Below are 14,868 nucleotides of genomic sequence, written 5' to 3' on the forward strand. Positions count from 1 at the left end.
ACTAACTTATGCTAACAACAACACACACATCTATGCCCAAGGGAGGACTCGAACCTCTGGCGGGAGGAGCCGCGCAGTCCGTGACATGGTGCCTCTAACCACTCGGCCACTCATTGATCGGCAGAGATGGGTGACCAGGGCGCAGACCGCTGTGGCCGAGCGGTTCTAGGCTCTTCAGCCCGTAACCACGCTGCTGCTACTGTCGCAGGTTCGAGTCCTGCCTTGGGCATGGATATGTGTGATGTCCGTCTCATAGTGCTCAGAGCCATTTGAAACATTTTTTGAATTATTGTCTAGAGCCTCCCGTCGGGTAGACCGTTCGCCCGGTGCAAGTCTTTCGATTTGACACCACTTCGACGACTTGCGCGGTGATGGAGATGAAATGATGATGATTAGGACAACAAAACACCCATTCCCTGAGAGGAGAAAATCACCGACCGGCCAGAAATCGACGCCGGGCCTTTAGGATTGACATTCTGTCGCGCTCACCACTCAGCTACCGCGGGCTGACATTGATCAGTAAGAAACCGTCGCTGTATGAGTGGAATTCACATTAAAACTTCATCTGTCAATGTCACAAGTCAGAGCCGGAAACGAACACTAATTGTAAACATTTATTTTAAAACGCATTAAAGCTTATTTATAGACAACCCTATTTAGTTTACTGGAAGCATTCCCGATCATTTTAGCTCTCCATCCACATACGGTCTTCAGCTGACGTAAATACAAAAATCCCTACAAGTTTTTCTGTGACTTCATTGCTTAACTGCGCTTTTCCATTTCGTAGTTGGGCCTGTAGAGCGTCCCGACACAACGGCTAGTCTTACCAGTGTGGAGTGAGGTTATCTTGTTTTCACTGACAGCGAACTGCGCCAATATTACGATAGCTGTACCTATTTAACACCTATTATGATATTTTCCTTGTATTACTCAAGTTTTACAGACTATGTTCCAGTATTATCACTGTACTGCACACTTAATGTTAGACACCGATAAAAATATGTTCGTGATGATAGTGCTGTTGGTGGCAGTATGGATCCACAATATAAAAGGGTAGACTTTATAATCACTCCCAAACTTCTCTTCAATTTTGTTTTGCAGAAGCTTCGTTACGAGTTGACGCTCATATTACAAGCGCAATTTTTTCCCGGATTGTCTAAGGTTCCATAAAACAAATCACCTTTCTTTAGCCAGGCGTAACACCTCTTCCTATACAGATACTGGAAGTCCGGTTATAAGTGGGAAGGGTGCTGTTTTCCAGGCTTGAACTCACAGTTCATCGCCATGCAGCCCGATGATATAGTAAAATACGCGACTGATGTTATGAAGGGCGAGCTGCTCTGTTTTGTGTACGAAATCAGATCCTGCTCTTGATGGTTGTTTACGAGTGAAGCCACGAACAGGAGAGCTGCGACGGCCTGTGTATATCAGCACCAGCATGATGTGGTGGGCGAGAAGAAACAATAGACGCACACGTCGTGGGTTAATTGAGCGACCGGTAAACAGTGCAGCACATCCACACCACCCAATCCACGCCGTTGTCGTTCTTATGACTGTAGTACGTAGTCATCCGGAAGGACCCCGCCTCGGTGTATGCTCCTTGTGTTACCAAGATCATCAGCCTTTATGTTGAGTAGCATGACCAGATATCTACCCGTTTCGCTTTTGTGAAACGTATTGGCACGCCGTTGATCCGGTATACATGACCTGCAACCGTTAACCTAACTCAAAAGTAGAACTGTTAGTATGCACACAATTTCGCAGCATGACATGATAGTCTAGATACGAATTCAGGACTATACTGGAGGCAAAGAAGAGCTACACAAGATAATGAAATTGTTGTTCGCAACAGTCTGGCCCTAGTTTTATGACTTCATGATTACGATCACGCATAGCGTTCAATCTGTGTTATGTGCCAATGAAATATCGTCCAGGTCCGATAAATGATTCCGAGTCTTCGTTTATTTTGTAGCGCCGTAACTATAACAGCTCTGACAATGATGGTATGCTAGAGAAATCCTTTGCCGAATTCTATGCGGGTCTTCTACGTACAGAATAGAAACCTTGTTTTCGTAACATGCCTCGGGCATGGATGTGTGTGATGTCCTTAGGTTAGTTAGGTTTAAGTAGTTCTAGGGGACTGATGACCTCAGAAGTTAAGTCCCAAAGTGCTCAGAGCCATTTGAACCATTTTGTTCATTCGACATTCGTGGATCCATGAAACCTGCTCCCTTCACGGACACCACCTTCCATCATGGTGTGCTATGGTTTGAAGATGGTCACATTTCCACCGTCATCGGTTACTATTGCGGTCAAGACTATTTTCAGTTCAATTTTATGTCTGGCTCTGAGCACTATGGGACTTAACAGCTGAGGTCATCAGTCCCCCAGAACTTAGAACTACTTAAACCTAACTAACCTAAGGACATAACACACATCCATGCCCGAGGCAGGATTCGAAACTGCGACCGTAGCGGTCGCGCGGTTCCAGTCTGAAGCGCGTAGAACCGCTCGGACACAACGGCTGGCAGTTCAATTTTAAATCACTTTATCAAGACCGTTGATATTCCCCACTACAAATGTCCTAAAAATTACAGCTTCCGGCAGTCATTTTGCGTGTGTTGTCTAGTTTCTGTCATTACAAAAGTTCGATCCACAGTCAGTACAGAAGACTGAATCTCTAGTAATTCATCACTTTGCCATTAAAGAAGTTCTGTCGTCTCTCACATATGATCTCAGAGATGATACAGATACCTTTGCCTAATTACGAATTAGCGCTCTGCTGCAAATTCATGACTGTTAACAGAACGGGTTTCCGTGCGGTGTGTACATATTCAAATTAGTTTATAATGGACGATATTACGGCCGAGGTTTCCAGACCACAATCCAAAGAGAGATTGAAGTGAGTATTTGCTTAATCGAAAACAATTTCCATTATACTTCTCGCATTGTGTTTGCCCTGCATGAATATGGAGCTGAAATTATGCGCAGATTAGCGTATTGTTGTCGAATTATTTCCGTATAAGCCGCTCAGAATTTATTTCCTACTGTCTAGGTATACGAAGCAGACGCTTTCTGTTACAATGCGTCTCTGTGCTTTGTTGATGGCAGTGGGGAAAGATAGATTCGCACAGCCATAACTGCCATGGACCTACAGCTGAAAAGATCTTTGATGGTTTTCAGTTACTGCTACTTTGCCCAATTCTTTTGTCCTTCACTTTTAATTCTGAGTGGTCCCTAGAACTGCGTTCTTTAATGTTATTGGAACTGTTGACTGGTACTTATATTGCACTGAAGATTCCATTCATCATTTTTGCGAATGTGAGACTCCGTCTTTTTTAGAATCTAATCTCCCACCAGCTCCTTCCTAACTTCCTACTACTGCAGAAACCTTGCCGGATCTGATGCTGTTCTGTCTTTAATAGCATTTACTCTACCATGGATCCGACTTCAAAGCGTAAATCATCTATCCATTTATACCCACTACCTAATGTGTTCATCTGGATACACCAAGACTTACTAATAAGTTTCTTGTTTCATTTAGTGGCTAAAATAGAGCTCAGCGTTTGTTCTATATCTGTATATTATTTTTTTCTGGAAATTTAAGGTATTACCCTTGTGGATTAGTTGTCTGTCTATCTGTTCAAAATTATAGCAGAAAACTATTTAAATTTTCTATCACTAGTAATACCAGCAAATGCGTCTCACCACCACCGACTGACAACTCCCCAACTGCATACTGTGAAATGATAGAAAAGTCGACCCATTGCTCCACGTGGATAGTTGCCATGGACGGCTGCTACAAAGTAATAGAAAGCTTTCGACTTTTACTGCACCCATACCGCGCTTAGTTTTATTCAGTAATGAGTACACAATAATCCTTAACAATTGGAACTGTATTTCACATGTACCTCAAGCTTACAGTGAATTAAAGAATGAATATCAATATGCTGAAAGACGAAATACAGATGAGCAAAATTCCGGTAGATGGAGAAAAATAGGCAAATTGAGAGCAAGACTAAAGGCACGGTATCAAGTACAGTTTCAACAGGCGAAGAGTAGCAAGCTGACCTTCTGGAGAAGGCAATCTATTAGTTCAGTCAGCATTTGAAGTACCTTCAGTGCATCTAAATTCTACAGGGAGGCAATACTCCTATCCCGAACCCCACAAAAATCACAGTGAACGGGTGGGCTGAGGAGCCATCTCGATGAATAGATTCCCAGATATGTTACTTATGTGAGTGGCTCAAAGACTTCGTAAGTAAGGGAACCCAGTACGTTGTCCTCGACGGCGAGCGTTCGTCAGAGACAGTCAAGAGTGCCCCAGGGAAGTATGGTTGGACCGCTATTATTTTCCATATATGTTAATGAAACGGGAGACAGGGTGGACAGCATTCTGCGATCATTTGCTTTACGGGAATGTGTCGAAGATGAGTGAGTGACTGTAGGGTAATACAACACGACTTAGACAAAATTTCTAGTCGGTATGATGAATTGCAGCTGTTTATAAATTCATAAAAATGTAAATTAATGCGAATGAGTAGGAAAAACGAACACGTAATGTTCGAATAATACATCAGTATTGTCTTGCTTGACACAGACAAAAATGTTCAAATGTGTGTGAATTCCTAAGGGACCAAACTGCTGAGATCATCGGTCCCTAGACTGACACACTACATAAACTAACTTATGCTAAGAACAGCACACATAACCAAGGCCGTGGGAGGACTCGAACCTCCGGCGGGAGGGGCCGCGCATTCCGTTCATAGCGCCTCTAACCATGCGGCCACTCCGAGCGGCTAACACAGTCACATAGTTTAAATATCTGAGCGTAGCGATGCAAAGCAGTATGAAATGGAACGATCATGTGAGGATCCTGGAAGGGAAGGCGAATGGTCGACTTCTGCATACTGGAAGAATTTTGGGAAAGTGTGGTCCATTTCTAAAGGAGGCGTATATAAGACGCTGGTGCAATCTATTCCTGAGTACTGCTCGAGTATTTGGGATTCGCACCATGTCGAATTAAAGAAAGATATAGAAGCAATTCACAGGCTGTCTGCTAGATTTGTTACCAGTAGCTTCAAACTACACGCAACTCGAATGGTAAGCGCTGGAGGGAAGACGACGATCTTTTGGAGGAATACTAACAAAGAAATGTAGAAAACCGGCATCTGAAACTGATTGCACAACGACCCTACTGCTGCTAACATGTATTTCGCGTAAGGACCAGGAAGATAAGATACGGCAAATTAGGGCTCGTAGGTAGGCATGTAGATAGTCATTTTTCTTTCGATATGTCTCCGAATGGAACAGGGAAGGAGACGACTAATTGGTACAGGCTACCCTCCGCCACACACCGTGCAGTGGCTAGCGGAGTATGTGTGTAGACGTAAATGTGCAATGATAGGAGAGGTGAAGGAGAGATCTTCTCTAGTAACTGCCAGGAAAGCAGATTTCTTCTTGAATATGTTGCTGAAAAGGCGAGCAGAGTATGTGATGATATATTTGGTTGGGCGCGCGACGTATAGGACTTTAGGGCTCGTACGAAAATCTTTTGTAAGACTAGTGTAGTTAAGAGAAAACCATAAATGTTTCAACATATATTAAAACGTTTCAGTTCCCTAGAAACCAAATGCTCAATCAACTGCAACATACTATCCTTCTACCCCGTCTCATTCTCTCTGTCGGACACACACACATAGACACACTCAAAAATCAGTGCAATCGCCAATTATGAAATTATTAAATGAAAGAGAAATGACATTGTGTAAGACGTAAACTAGTACAGCTGATTTAAATGACTATTGACTATACTCCATGGCCTTAGACAGAGAAGAAGCACATATTTCGTTGCCTACTGACACACTACATGGTGTCAGAACGCATGATTATCAGAGGTTACTGGTATCGGCCATACTGCAGAAATCTCAGATTTCGTAAGCAGCCCATCGCTGAACAACACTGTAGCATTATTTGACAGCGCATTCGTTAATCTGACTCTTGTTGGAAACAATACAAGCCGTCCCCAAGGCTATTTCCAAGCCCAGTTTCATCATATGCCTGTCCAGCCACACACAAGTCCGGTTTCAGGCCCAAACGACACAAGCGGCTGCTTGGGATGCCATGATCAGCAGCGCCGTACAGATGCCCAAGTACCAAATATTCACAATGGGTGCATTCAGTAAACATGTGTCCAAAAGCGATTCGTTCACGAGATAATTCCGAATGTGTGATTACGAGCTGCCACTGAGCTCAGTACCAAACATTGCGCTAGTTAGTGTGAACGTATTCCAAATACAATGACGGAAAGTAATTGTACACTTGGGCAGACATCGTCGATTTTGGTCTGATGACGGCATATACCACCTGGGGGATAGTCAATGTACTGAAAATGATTTCAAAGTCGGCCGCCAACAGGTAGTGTAGTGGAATAGCTACCAGAGCGCCATCTGTGTCTATCCATAAATAGGGAATGCTCACTGCCAGAATTCCCAGTGTTGCGCAAACGTGTGAAGCAAGCACGCAACCACGTGACGCAGACGCACTAGTGCTTCCAAGAGCCAAATGAGCGAGTCTGAGACTGTGGCCTTCCGAGTGGCTTGATGGTCATTTCGAAGAATTGCCACACGGATTGGACGTTCTGCGTCGGTTGTGCAAGGATTTTGGTATCTGAAGTCACGTGAACGTTCTCACACGCATAGACGAGTTTCTGGAAGTCCACGCAGCACAGATGCCCGTCAGGATCGTCGTATTGTAATGGGTTCGAAAATGGTTCAAATGGCTCTGAGCACAATGGGACTCAACTTCGGAAGTCTCCTAGAACTTAGAACTACTTAAACCTAACTATCCTAAGGACATCACACAGGATTCGAACCTGCGACCGTAGCGATCTCGCGGTTCCAGACTGTAGTGCCTAGAACCGCACGGCCACTCCGGCCGGTCTATTATAATGGGGGCAGTGGCAGATTGTGCAGCTACCATAGAACAGAAAAGAGGGCTTGTGAGCCCATGTGTATCAACACGAACTTTGCGAACCGGCTGTTAGCAGCGGAATTACGGACACGTACAGCTCTAGCTCGTCTTCCACTCACGCCACAGCATCGACGTGCACGGCTTCACTGGTACCGTCAGATGATGGAATGACGCGCAGTGGTCTTCAGCGATGAAAGCAGACTCAGTCTGTACGCAAGTGAAGGTCGTTTGCACGTGCCACACAGACTTGATGAGCGCTGCCTCAAAGAGTGTATTCGTCCAATAGACACTGAGGTGCGATAAGCTACAACTCTCGTTCACCTTTGGTGCTTCTCGAGGGGACGCCAGCCAGCGCTCCTTACGTGCAGAATGTTGTTACGCTCGTTCTTTTGCCGTTCTTGCAACAGGAAGGTGGTATGTTGTTCCATCAGAATAATGCTCACCCACACACTTCTCATGAAATTCATCGTGATGTGCAAGACGTGCAGCAACTTCCATGGCCAGCACTATCTTCTATCGAGCAAGTGTGTGATGTGGTGGTTGAGAAGTGTCTCATGCGACTCCTCTACCGACAGCTGTTACAGAACTGTGTGAACGGGTTGAGCAAGCGTGTCTGGGGTATCCGAGGTCAGTATTCGCCATCTCTGCGGTGGACTGGATGCCAGGTCAGCATCCGTAGAGGTTTCACCACGACTAATACGCGTGTTACAGCACGGTTCGATACATGGTACCTCAGGGCCGCTTGTGCTATTGATCTGTAAGTGCAATCTTTTGATATACTCTGACACGTCTTCCTAATTAATACATTTACGGAAATATGTACGTGAGATTCCATCTCTGACAATAATGTTATTCTGACGGAGAACAAAGAGAAACAGAAGTTTGAACAGAAAATTAATTACTCCTCCCACGAATTATAAAGTAATAAATCATCACCCATCTGACTGCGAGTTTTAAAATACCCTCTAACGTCTCCGAACGACTAGTTTGCAATGCTCCTGTACGCAACAGACAACTGGCCTTGTGTTGCCGCTGGTACTGCGAGATTAGCAAGATGTTAAAATATTTCAAAAAGCAATACTGCGATCCATGCCGAGAGCAATGCATGGACTAATTACAACAATTACTGCCACACTTTTATACATAGAAATTGAATGATCAGGACGGGTTTGGTCAACTAACATTATACGATGTAAGGAAAAATGAAAGAAACAAATAAAAACTTTTAATTTACTATATTCAGAAAATTGATTATTTAATTGCTGACAGACTTTACACTGAGTTTTAATTATTCCATAATGTCTATACTCAATAAATACGTTTCTGACCACAACAAATACTACCCTATGTGTATCCATACACAAATCTGACAAAGATCTTTCAGTGCGCAAGCAAGCAACAACTACGTGCAGCGAAAAGGCTAATTGCAAAAAATACTCAGTTAATACCAAAGTCTCCTCCAACGATACTAGCACGATCACGGCAGGCTGCGACCTCGCATGTTGCTCTGCTTTTCTCCACCGCTCCCTGTGTCCCAACACTTCCGACTTCCCTCGACAATTGCTCGCTCGCTACTACTCACGATAGTAATACCTGAGATTCAGAGATTGTTTAAGCACACAGCTGAATCATAAACGACCAACTTCCAACTCCACACGCACTGTTGCAAGAATAAATCTTGACTGAATTGTAAATCTCTAAACGGGTGCACCAATTTTTTTTCCGTCAGTGTATAAACTTTGCGAATAAGTCACCATATAATTGGGATGAAATTGCACCGTGAAGTTTTTATCTTACCGCCCAATCTGTTTGCTGAAAGTTCTCCGCAAAGCTCATTGTCTTATATTAGTAAAAGCAATCGATTAACGTATTTGATAATATCTTTGAAAGCTACTGAATTCTTTTGACTTTATCTGTAACCACAGCTAGTGCGAAAAGAGTTTATCAAAACTCGAACGTACCTTAGGTCACCACTTTCTCAAAAACGATTTTGTGGACTGTCATCTTTAGAGACTGAAAGAGGCGAAGTTATCGTGTACCATAATTCAATTTCAATACATTAAAAAGTCCACCCTATCTGGATTGACTTCAAAGCTAGAAACGAGAGTATACGTATGATAAAAGTTGATCTGAATGATTGCCAGACCCAGTTAATATGTTTCCACATTAAATTCTTCATCTGGAGGTGTGTTTAAAGTAAGTCGCGAATATTACTGAGCACAGATTCGGCAGGGGCCACACAAGAAGGGGAAAATAGCCATCGTCGGGCCATTATGCGCGTCGAACGTCTTTTTGAAGAACAAACAGCACCAGGAAGATACGGACCGTAGATAGGAAGCTGGAATAGTAAACTGCATCTAGACTAAACTCAGCTGAAGGAGCCACCACCTACTTTGTGTACTAAACGACAGGAATTCATCGTATCATGTTTCTCATGTGGGCAGTCCGTTGGCACCGGAAGAACGTGTTGTTGCGCAGACAGTGATAGAGCACAGTTTTGCAGCGCCCTACCCTCAACAGAAGTCAGCAATCTGGGAAACGCTAACTCCGAAGCCATTAAAAAAACAGAAATCTCTAAGGTGGAATAAGGTAGGAACCCATCCGGTACTTTTGCGTTTAAGAACACGGGACCAGAATCTTACAGGCTAGCACCAAGTGAATTACCATATTGTTGACTCTGTTGTAGTAAAAGCTACTTCAGTTGAATAATATGGATAAAATCTAGAATAGAGGAAGAGGAATCTTTGTGTGTACGTTCAGTAGATCCGTTTGGCTAAAAACGCGAAATAGGACAGATGGTGGTGGTCAGGAGCGGCTTGTTTCTCAACTCCAACACTAAAAATACATACGACTGGTTGCTTATGTTTAAATTGAGCATAGAAGGGATATACTTGCAATATTAGAATGAACCGGATTGTTCGGCACTCAGATGAATCACTGTCAGGGAGTGATGCTCAGAATCAAGCACATGTAAAAACTGTATTTCTTGCTGGGAGCGCTCTGTGTAACTTACTTCTATCCTACAATGATAGCCACAAAACTAGATATGACGAGCAACTGCAGAGTTCTCAAACCAAATGATAGGACGTATAGAGAGTTTCCAGAATGATATCAGGCCGTTTCAGTTTTAAATTCAAATATATTCATTAGTAATCTGGAACTCAACATGTACTCAATGAAGATAGAGAGTACGTGCATAATTATTTCAGTAGATATTTCTTTCCCTTCTGATCAACATTACGTATTCCGCCAACTAAATCGTTTCTGCTCATGTATTTTTAACACGTTCATTTCTATCTCATTATCCGACCTTATGCCTGGTGTTGTTACTTTGGTTGCATTGTAAACTTGCATTAATACTCAATGAACGCAATGCTTTCTTGTCCTTATGTACTTCTGATTAACTTGAACTCAACAGCTATTGTAACAAAGAGCGCTTTAATGTGAGCACTGTTTCATTCAGTAGTCTGGTGAAATGCCCTATTTTATCATATTGTGAATTACTGCTGAAACGTCCCCTTTGAAAAATTAATGAATTACGGTGCTGATAAACCTCTTACATTATTTGATTTTCAAACAGCTGAGCACAACGGAACGTACTCAGACATTTTGCTCTTTACCTATTCTGATCAACATTAAACTGGCACACAATATTTTTATCGCAACGCAATCTGACTTTCAAAAATCCCTACAAAAGAATGGCCCTGACTAACAATAATCCTTACCTTTCATTAATCACTTACCTCACAAAGATCTTCGTTACTCGAACTACTGCAATACAGCGAGCGCCACAACTGCCAGCTAAGTCAAAGATTCAAACTACTGAAGGCACTAACTACTGATAGGCATAGTTAGCAAATGAAAGATTTTGATAGAGAACAAACAATGTATTTACCTTAATAGTGTTCAAAAGTCATAATATATATAGCACTTCATGACATCCAGTCTTACAAATTTACTGACTCTGGTGGACACACGTCCAGATCATCCGCTCTCAAAACTCCACCATCTCTCTCCCCACATCCACCACTGCTGGCGGCTCACCTCCAACCTCCGCAACGTTACGCGCTGTTAACAGCCAACTGCCCAACACTACAATAGCAAACTCCAACAATGCAAACCAGCCACAGACTGCACACAGCACAGTCAATGATTTTCATATAGAGCTCTACGTGGCGTTACCAACATAAAAACCTAAACAGCCTACTTACACTGCAGCCATGCTTCACGCACTCTAGGGCCACCTTGTTTAATAAATCGAATATGGCCAGGGAGCGGATTATCTGTAATTTCACCCTGTGCAGCTTTTTCTGCAGTTGTTTCTCGATGGCTCAGCAGTAACCTCACTAAATCATATTCAATTTTGGAATAGTCTTCAAAGCTAAAAGCTAGAAAAATATCAATACAGTGTTTTTCTTTACGGAGAAAACGCATATACTCAAGAACTTTAGGGCCTGCAAGAATTATACATGATTTGATTAACGTAATATTTCTCATTCATGTCACACACAAATTTGTGTTTTTTCTTTTCAGCTGAATACATAAAAATGTTAACCATGTTTATCAACTTTCAGCTACTTTCATTGCAAATCCTCTGAAGTCATCTACTTGTTAGGGAGATTCATTCACCTGCAACACTCACCGTACATAGTTAAAATACTTCTTACAAGTCAATTTAAAATTTTATGAAATTTTGTATTTCTGTATCACTGTTCCCAATGGAAATTATTTGTAAATTATATAATAAAGATTTCCATCATTCAACAAAATCAGTAACAGATGTTTTATATTTTCATCCTTTACTTATAGCTTAATAGATATAATGTTTTCACTAAAACTGGACCAGTACATTGGACCTAGTTCCTTCTGCTCTCACCAAAAGCTTCTAAGGTCTCAGGAATATCATAAATGAAAATGAATTGTTTCATTTTTAATATTTGGCAATGGAATGAAATTGAGAAGTTTATTTCTATTACAGTGTAATGAGTATGTAATAGTTACTTTCCTTCACCTAAAGGAATCCTTTTCCACTATTACTACCACTAAATTAAAATTTATTTTCTAGGTCTTACCAAGGACCCGAGGAAAGGCAATTAATGCCTGAGCATGAGGAAGAATTATGCTCTCGAACTGGCCCTGACCATGTGACATATCCTGTGACAAATTGCAGGTGGCAGTTTGACGCAAGTATTCTGTGATTACATCCAATAAAAGAAAAATGAAATTTTACCAATAATAACCATAATACACATTACATTGCTGAACTTCTCAGCCAGTGAAGATTTATACATACTTTTAATCTCATGAGAGCGCCAGAACGTATCATGAGATGCATGTTAATACCTAAAATGCCTACCAGAATATAAATACATTTTATTGAGGAGATATAAATGTTTTTCTTATGTTGTTCATTTCGCCAAACTGTCAGCCACCATATCACACTGTAATGAATACAAAGCTAATTCTAGCTTTTCCCTAGAAAAATGAGAACGGATATCTGTATCCTTTGTCTTCAGATGATAGCACTTTCAAAAATGGTTCAAATGGCACTAAGCACTTAGAACTACTTAAACCTAACTAACCTAAGGATATTACAGACGTCCAAGCTCGAGGCAGGATTTGAACCTGTGACCATAGCAGCAGCTCGGTCCTGGACTGGAGTGCCTAGAACGGCTCGTCCACGGCGGCTGGCAATAGCAGTCTGCAGCGTCGGCGTTATTGCGCTTTGGTTGTAGCAGTGCATGACTAGTGCGTTATTTCCTTGTTGACCTACTTCAGGTAGTATCACAGTAGGTCAGTCCAGTTATTTCTGTGGAGTTGTCTTCAGTGAAGTATAGTTGCAGATTCTTGGTTCCCTAAACATATCTGAAAACTCGTTTCACAGAGATACAGTGTTGATTTTATGGATCTTTTCATTGTTGAATTAAAAAATTGTGTAAGCATATGTAACGTCAGGTCTTGTCACGTGTGAAAGATACAGCAGACATCGATACATTGTCTGTACAGTATGTTGTTTCTTTTTTCAGAAGGATCTTTATTAGTATTTGCATTAATAGTAATGGCAGATCGAATGAATCTGCAATGTGACATTCCAAAACGATCTAATGCTTCACTGAAGTATTTCTTTTGACCTTGCTTAATCACACTACTGTCATGATTTCTGGTTGTATTCATGCCAGTACACTGCTTCATTTCACCAGTATATTTCACACAATATTTGCCTTATAGCTTTTCCTTGGTTTCTGTACTGACCCGCCATTAAGGAAGAGCATTATTGATTTGTTAGTAAAATAACCTATTCCTCTGATATCACTGTCGACTAACCTGCTTGAAACCATACAGATACTTTTGTAACATACCTGGGAGCCTGAATGTGACTTATAAACATCGGTGTCAATAACTCCCTGCAGAACTGCCCTTACTGGAGCCATCTGATCAAAGTTTAGAATGTTCTTAGCATCCAAAGCAAATAGGTAGCTAACTGAAATGTACCTTGCAACTGGTGAGCAGACTTCATCATAATCAGTATCTTCTGTTTGAACATATCCTTTACCACTAATCTTGCCTCACGTAGAAGTATTTCTCCTTTTTTACTTGAAGAAAATATGCCAGTAACCACGTTCTGTGTTTCATGAAGGAGTCATATTCTTCACCTGTCGCTTTCGTCCATGGCTCATCATGAGCAGGTGACAATTCCTCTCCAACAGCCTGAGAATTATTTGACATAGAACAAAATAAACCGCCGTCATCCATTTCTTTCTCTCTGTATTGGAAAATATCTTGTCGCGGATGTAAGGTGTAATCTCGTGTCGGAGTATCTATTGATACTCTCTCCTCAAGTGTTTAGGCATCATCAGCAGCAGCAACACAGACATCACCGTTTTCTGTTTCATATTTATTATACTTGGGACGAATTTATGGTCTACAAAATTACGGAAAGTATGTTGCGTATTTCTTCTGTTTAATATCTTCGGGTGGCATAAAACTTCACTCGGCTCGTACAGTTTATCACTGTTTACTTCATTGTCTATAAAAAAAATAAAAAAGTTTCTGCACTTCACGTAGTCTGCGTGTTACGTCTTTCGCTTGTAATCCAAACGTCGTGGGTCTAGGTCTCAAGCCTAACCGCTGCTTGGCATCGGCAATGGCGGCTATAGACTTCTGGCATAATAAATCACACTCGTTCTGCAACGGCCTTGTCAAAGAGGGCAGAAGAGGGGACACAGCAGTATCTAGCCCTTGGAATGGGAAACTATCCGTGCAGGGTGGAAGAATCAGCACTGATCAACGGCATGAGGATGCAAACGCCAGTGGGAACCAATGCATTAAAAACACATGGGACACGTGACCTGTAATTGAAAAAAAATATGATTATCATCTCTCAGTTGACAAAGGATTCTGGATTGGTCCCCCTTTCGGATCTCCAGGAGGGGCTACCGAGGGGAAGATGGCCATGAGAAAAAGACGGACTTAACAACAAAAGGTTGACATTCTACTAGTCAGGACGTGGAATGTCAAGTGTTGTGGTGGTCTGTGAAGTGAAATGAAAAGAAGACAAAAATTTTTGGTCCGACGAATATAGGCTAATATCGACAGCAGCAGAGAAATGGTATAACAGGATGGTTCAAATGGCTCTGAGCACTATGGGACTCAACTGCTGTGGTCATCAGTCCCCTAGAACTTAGAACTACTTAAACCTAACTAACCTAAGGACATCACACACATCCATGCCCGAGGCAGGATTCGAACCTGCGACCGTAGCAGTCGCACGGTTCCGGACTGCGCGCCTAGAACCGCGAGACCACCGCGGCCGGCCGGTATAACAGGAGCTGGATTCGTTGTGATTGGGGAGGTAGGGCAACAGAGAGTGTGTTACACTGTTCTGTTGAGTGTGGG

The sequence above is a fragment of the Schistocerca gregaria genome, chromosome 5 (genome assembly GCF_023897955.1).
Source record: "Schistocerca gregaria isolate iqSchGreg1 chromosome 5, iqSchGreg1.2, whole genome shotgun sequence".
Classification (NCBI taxonomy): domain Eukaryota; kingdom Metazoa; phylum Arthropoda; class Insecta; order Orthoptera; family Acrididae; genus Schistocerca; species Schistocerca gregaria.